Source organism: Panthera leo, chromosome A1, assembly GCF_018350215.1.
Source record: "Panthera leo isolate Ple1 chromosome A1, P.leo_Ple1_pat1.1, whole genome shotgun sequence".
NCBI lineage: Eukaryota > Metazoa > Chordata > Mammalia > Carnivora > Felidae > Panthera > Panthera leo.
Window position 1 is genome coordinate 76636230 of NC_056679.1, and position 7169 is coordinate 76643398.

General features: G+C 42.9%; 1 non-coding gene across 1 annotated transcript; it reads right to left on the bottom strand.

Annotated features, from left to right (window-relative positions):
- Positions 1 to 1357: 1357 nt before the first annotated feature.
- TRNAQ-UUG lies at positions 1358 to 1442 on the bottom strand. The gene has a single exon. It is a non-coding gene; the product is annotated as a tRNA-Gln (tRNA).
- Positions 1443 to 7169: the final 5727 nt, after the last annotated feature.

Below are 7169 nucleotides of genomic sequence, written 5' to 3' on the forward strand. Positions count from 1 at the left end.
CATGCCTTCCATCCTAAAGAAGTTAAAACCTGAAGAGATGTTTGTCTGGGGGCGGTTTTACGGAGGTGATTCAAGCATCAGAGCTGAACCTTGATTGGCACGCTTTGGAAGCCTCCTTTTACCTGATTTAAGTCGCCCTGGGTTTAGATGTAAAGACTGATGGTTCGCCATTGGTGTTCCAGAGTGTTGGCTGGCAGGGCAATCTTAACCTCTGAAATCCCAGTGACCATTTCTCTTACGTCCTTTAAAATATGTAACTAATTATCAAGTGCAGCTATGTTTGGAAGTAAAAATGACATTTGAGGGGGAAAAGGCAGATGACCTACAAGAAAGAGGTAAATTTAGGTAACGCATATATGTCGCATTTCTCTGTCGACTTACTGGTGTGATGACGTATTTGTACGTGGTTGTGGTGCATTCGTACTGGAAAAGTGAATGGCTGCACAGTCCTGCTGAAACTCAGCTCCCAGGGCAGACACCTGGGTCTGTGTAGACTGGTTTCTTTGTTTCAAAAGGTTGAACTAAGGTTGGACCAATGAAGGTATTCCTTCTTCTTTTTCTTTCTTTTTTTTTTTTTTTTAATTTTTTTTTTAACGTTTATTCATTTTTTGAGACAGAGACAGAGCATGAACGGGGGAGGGTCAGAGAGAGGGAGACACAGAATCTGAAACAGGCTCCAGGCTCTGAGCTATCAGCACGGAGCCCGATGCGGGGCTCGAACTCACGGACCGCGAGATCATGACCTGAGCTGAAGTCGGCCGCTCAACCGACTGAGCCACCCAGGCGCCCCAGGTATTGCTTCTTCTTAATTGGTCCCAATCTGAATATAATCTGGCTTCAGTTCATCTTTCTAATGTTTCATAAACAAATGGACAGTAATTATTTTTACTCTGTGGTTGTAAGTTTTCATGACAAAGATAAGGGTACGTACAATATAAAATAATGGCACCAAAAAAAAAGACTATTTGAGTAAGTTACCAATGTGACTAGGTATATAATTGTGACAAGTTCACTTTTCAAGATAGCCCTCTCTTACATCCAATACAGAAATGGAGTTAGAAGGATGGCCATCTGCTCTGTGAAATCTGGTTGGAATAGAAAAAAATGTGTTTAATTAAAATGTTTCTGTTATGATTCTGTGTAAATATCCAGATCACACCTGTGTCAGAATCTTTCATTGACATGGTATCTTCCATGCTTCCTTGGATTAACTGGAACACATTCTTTTTTTTTAATTTATTATTTTTTTAAATGTTTGTTTATTTTGAGAAAGAGAGAGAGAGCAAGAGGGAAGGGGCAGAGAGAGAGGGAGACACAGAATCCGAAACAGGCTCCAGGCTCGGAGCTGTCAGCACAGAGCCCGAAGCGGGGCTTGAACCCACGAACCGTGAGACCGTGACCTGAGCCAAAGTCAGACACTCAACCAACTGAGCCACCCAGGCGCCTCATCTAGAACACATTCTCTGCTCCAACTCAATAACCAAAATATAATTTTAACAAGGTAGAAGGAGAACGTAAGGAACTAGATGGGTTGCAGCTACCCAGACTTTCCTGATCTTATTGAAGCTTTATAGACATACCTTTAATGTTTTTAATTGAAAAACCACTGCCGTTTTGCATATTTGGATATTGAGGTTTTGGAAAAGAGTAGCTACCAAGTCCAGCAGATATTTTTAAGCATTTTTGTCATGTAAGAAAAAGGATTTTTTTCCTTTAATCAGCATATCTCACAAAGTCAGCAAAAGGTCTTTCTATAAGGGCGTCAGAACCGCTAAAGCTAAAGCGATAAAAGTGAAAAAGAAACCAGTGGGAAACAAATCAGAAGGGTCATTCACTGTGTGAAATAAATGATTCCCTGGGTAAAAGTAGCCAGATAGTGAAATGGGCAGGAGCGAGAAGTTCATGTGACCGATGTAACTCTCAACCAACCTGTGTAATTCTCCCGTAGAACTTCCTAAGAGGATACTGCTCTAAGTATGAGCAGCCTAAGGGGTGTGCGCGCGCGTGCGTGTGTGTGTGTGTGTGTGTGTGTGTGTGTATAACGCGCGTGTGTCCCTGACGCTGGCTCTGCGGCTTCCCCGTGTGGCAAGTGTGGACATTGATGCTGGTTTCTCAGTGGAGAGCGTGACACCAGCCACCACTGACCTTCCGGATGTCTGTGAACTGGGCTTCCCTTGTTTCTCCCTGCCTAAGTCTGGGAGGATGATGGACAGTGAGGCAGTTTGCTGTGGATCAGATTCCCCCAATCTGGTGTGAGGTGGGACGTTGAATGAACGGACAGGCATTTCATTTCATTGTTGTAAAAAGTTGAAAAGTGAAAGACTGTTGTAAGTTTTGACTTTTTCCTCCTGAAGGATATTTAAGACCTTTGGTCGGAGTGATCCCAAGAGATTTACTGCCTTGGGCTTTGTTACAAATTCACCCACTGATGCTCCTTTGCCATCTTCTCAAAAATCCAAAGGAATTTTCAGCTCCTAGTTCAGGTTCAACCAGGGTTCCAGTAAAAAAAAAAAAAAAAAAAAAAAAAAAAAATTAAATCCTGCAACCAATCTGTTGACAATTAAAAATATGCTGTTTATTAACCAGTCCTCTTTAGTTATACTTAACAATTTACAAAAAAAGCTTGCGGCATATTAAATGTTAAAGCATATCTAAAACAGAGCGATTAAAGTACAAAGAGAACAAAAAAAGTGACAAAGGTAAGTGAATCATATCTTAATACTGTTGACAGTGAATTTAGCCTCGAGTTTCTAGAAAGTGTGTTTTCAGGAGAGCATTAGATTGTACTAGATTAGAGTTGGTCTTTGTCAGATGAAAGGCTAAAACTAAACAAAACAAAACAAAAAACAAACAAAAAAACCACTAACCAACCAACGAAACAAACAAACAAAGAAACGACCCACAAGAAACACACACAGCCAAGTAGTGAAACATATTTTAGTTGACCTACTTCTACGAAGAATGCTTCCTATATGAATTCTAACAATAACAGATAGCTTATATTCTGCAGGATCATTTTTGACTATGGTTTTGCGGGAGAATTTCCTGCCTAGGTCAAACCCTATGATGACCCACTCTTAAAGCGTCATGTTTTCATCCTTCAAAGTACTTAGAGTCATAACTTGTATGCGATTATTCTCTGTATCTTGCGCTCATTGAATGTAAGTTTGATGAGAGTAGAGGCCAAATACACTTCTGTTCAACACTGAATTTCGGACACAGGGCTGGTGTAAGGAAGCCCTCAGGAAAAGATTTGTTGCAGGAGTGAAGTTTTCTAATGAAAGCCTTTTATACCATCCCTTCCCACCTCAGGAAATTGCACTAAATTTCAACCTGTGTGAAGAATTTTCTCTAAGAGAGAGAGGATGATATAATCTAGTGGTTTGGGTTTTGATGATAGCATTATTCAGGAATATGGCTTAGAAAATCCACAGGAATGGACACATCACATGCCCCTTAGATTGTCCCTTCAATTACCAGGTGTCTCTGGTAAGTTTCGGCAGCTCCTGGCCCATGGGAATTTATAGTTACATTTTCTGAAAAGAAAATGCTTGAACTGTAACTCGTTGAAGAAAAAGAAAATCGGTACCGACATGAAAATGGAAGAATGCACTTTTTTTTTTTTCTGTAAGTATTCAGAGGTCAGGACCGCACGCTTGCCTGGATGGAGAGCCGTGTCCCTTCCCTGGAGGACAGTGTGGCACACTGAAATGGGATGGCACTTCCGGGTCACTCAATGCTAAGTTCAAGTTCCACCCTGCCACTTCATCTGTGAGACATCGGGCAGAATTTCCCGCCTAAGACCCAGGTTTGTTCATTGTAAGTGATCCCTGAAACGTCTCGGAATTGTTGTAGAGATATGTGATAATGAATGAGAAGTCTCCAGCACGTGGTGGGGTAATAAATAGAATTTGTGTTTTTTTAATGAATGTTCTTTCGGAGATCATCTAGGTAATCACACTGACTAACACCCTTCAGTTTCACCAAAGGTACAACGAATGCATCTGGAACCAAGAGGACTTCTGGGGTCAATAATGTGCTAATGATAGTTTCCAGAAGTTTCCACAATACTGTCACATACCAGAGCTCAATCGATAGTTGCTAAATTAAGAGTGAATGAGTAAATCAATAAATCTGGACCTGCAAATCTCTTGATTTTCCTTCCCTGTGGCTGGAATAAAACCCCAGGGCCAACAAACGAAGTTCATTTTACCTTTACATTATTTTGCTCCATCTGTGGCCTTAAATCTTGAGATCTGGGTTTTTGAATAGTCTGGAAGGTTAGTGAATTTACAAGTGTTTTAAAAGCCAAATGTATCTCATCTCCTTTTTGCCGACGTATAGCACATCTTAAAACAGTCTCTCTCTGTGATGAGACTATAATAACACACCATCAGGTTTATTTGCCCGCAAATTGAGTATTTTAATGGAAAGAAAAATATTATTTATTTTTACAACATATTTTCTGGTAAATCTTTCTATTCCTGGAAGCTAGCAGGCATTCAGTGAACCTGGTGACTAAATGAATGAGGCCCTTCTATTTTACTTCTCTTAGAACCAACCTTAATTTTATTAGAGCCTAGGTGTCCCTTACTGCATACTTCCTTCAGTGAGTAACACTGGAATGTTCAAAATGTCCTTTATGAGGGGTCTATGTTTCATTGAGAAGTAAACAGTTCTCTTTTTGTTTGGAAAACAGATTTAGATTTTAATAACCAGCACTCTCCCATCTGCTTCGGCTATGAATCGTACATATAATTTATCATCATGACAGGCTGATGCCAGGTTAGGATCACTGAGCAGGAACAGTGTCTGGAGTCCATTCCCTTCTGGAAAAGCCACTGGGCCCTTTGTCACTCCTTGCAGACCACTTAGGTAGTTTGGAGAGCCACACCGTGAGACAAAGGAGGGCAGGTACTCCAAACACGTTCAGAAGCAGTATGCCTATTTGAGAGAAAGATACAGCTAAGTGGAAAATAATGCAATTATTCCAGTATAGCAATTCTTAAGTCTTCAAGCAATTACCCTAATAATCTATAAGCAGCTCACACAAAGGCAATGATCCAAGCTTCAGATATGAAAGGCTTGAAATAAAAAGATATGGGGGGGGGGGGGTAAAAATGAGTGATTGCGCCATTATTTGCAAATCTTTGAAAAGAAACAAAAGTGGACGAAAACAGGTTGAGTTTTAGATCCCGACGGATAGTCCGTGAAATAATAACAGATCCTGAGTAGGCTGTTCCTAAAAGAGTGACTTTGTACCTTTAAGAAGAGCAGGCTGGTGTGACCCAAGGACATCACATCGGGTGTTTTGAAATTCTCCTCCAGACTGGAGAGTGCAGAAAACCATCCTGCTGTGCTCACACCTGCAGTTGTTACCATTTGCTTACTAATGGTGATAAAATATGGGATGCGCTGTTGCTTTTTTTTCAAAAAACAATCTACTTTGCCTAAATCTTGCAGAAGATTGTGAACACCACCGCGGAGACAAAGAAAAGCTGACTAGCTCTTTCGTGGATGAATACAGCGGTTCTCAGTTTTGTGGAACAATTTCCCCGTCGATCTTGCAAGCGGGAATCTACTAGTAGAAGTCTGCTCCCCTCTGGGCATTCTACACGATTTGTACTTTTTAAGTCCAGTTTTGGACACGTCACGGCGCAGGATAAGACGGTGGGCGTCTGGTCACGAACCCCTCCATTTCCCCTGAAAGTGTGTCTACCCCCCCCCCCCCCCCCCCCCCCCCCCCCCCCCGCAGCCTCCTGATAGGACGGCAAAGCCCAAACCCAGCCGTTGATGGCAGGCAGATCAGTGCGTGCACAGCTACAGAGTGAGTCTCCCTGATTTGTAAACGTGTCTCACGGACCTTTCGTGCCAACACTGTCTTGTCTCACTCCCTTTCGAACGAGAGCCAGAGCCCCAGATCGAAAAGGCAGTGTGGGGGCGCCTGGGTGGCGCAGTCGGTTAAGCGTCCGACTTCAGCCAGGTCACGATCTCGTGGTCCGTGAGTTCGAGCCCCGCGTCAGGCTCTGGGCTGATGGCTCGGAGCCTGGAGCCTGTTTCCGGTTCTGTGTCTCCCTCTCTCTCTGACCCTCCCCCGTTCATGCTCTGTCTCTCTCTGTCCCAAAAATAAAAAAAAAAAAAAAAAAAAAAAAAGAAAAGGCAGTGTGGTGCAGTGGTCAGCAGCTTGGTTCTGTAGTGGGCCCCAGTTTCAATCAGAGCTCTGCCTCTCGGGGTGAAGGGTCCTCCTCCAATAGCACGTGCCTCATGGGGTTTGGGAGTGTTGATGGCGTGAGTGTGCAAAGAGCAGCTGGAACGTACTACGTGTGCAGGATGAGTGTTGCCTTTGGGCTCTGGCGTGGGCCTCGTGCATCCTAGAGGAGACTCACAGAGGGGGAAACTGAGGCCCAGAGAAGGGAAGTGATTTGTTGCTGTCATGTTGGCCTAGCCAGGGTGGAGACCCAGGGCTCCGGCTCCCAGCTACTGTCTTGAGCTCTCTCTACTCTCACTGCTTCTCTTTCTTTATTTTCATTTTTTTTTAATGTTTATGTATTCATTTTGAGAGAGAGAGAGAGAGAGTGGGGAAAAGGCAGAGAGAGAAGGAGAGAGAGAATCTCAAGCAGGCTCCACGCTGTCAGCATAGAGTCCGACACGGGGATCCCGTGACCCCTGAGATCACGACCTGAGCTGAAAGCAAGAGTCGGACACCGAATGAGCCACCCAGACGTCCCCTCTCTTTCTTTCTTTTTAAAGTATTAAACTTCCTCATTATTAATACAGAGAGCAAAATCTAATTTTCAAGGGGGCTTTTTAAAATTCCAGGACACACCCACATTAGCAAGATTTTATTTACTTTAAAGATAAAGTTTAGCAGGTAAGCCACTTTACATATTTTGTTTTCCAGCTACAGGTTGATATTGTCATTAAAGTCATTATCAAAATCTTCTGTAGTGAGATCTAGAGTCCGTGTGAACTATTAAATGCTACATGATGCCATAAGCACTCCCGGTGAGCCATCCTGGTAGAGAAGTCGCGAGAGAAAGCTTACTTTATCCCCGTCCACCTAAACGATGACATCTCATCATAAACGTCTAAGAAGTGTTCATCACACCGTAGGAGCTGAGAAATGGGATGGCAAGGATATTAAAGGAATAGCGGCTTTAAAAGGAGAC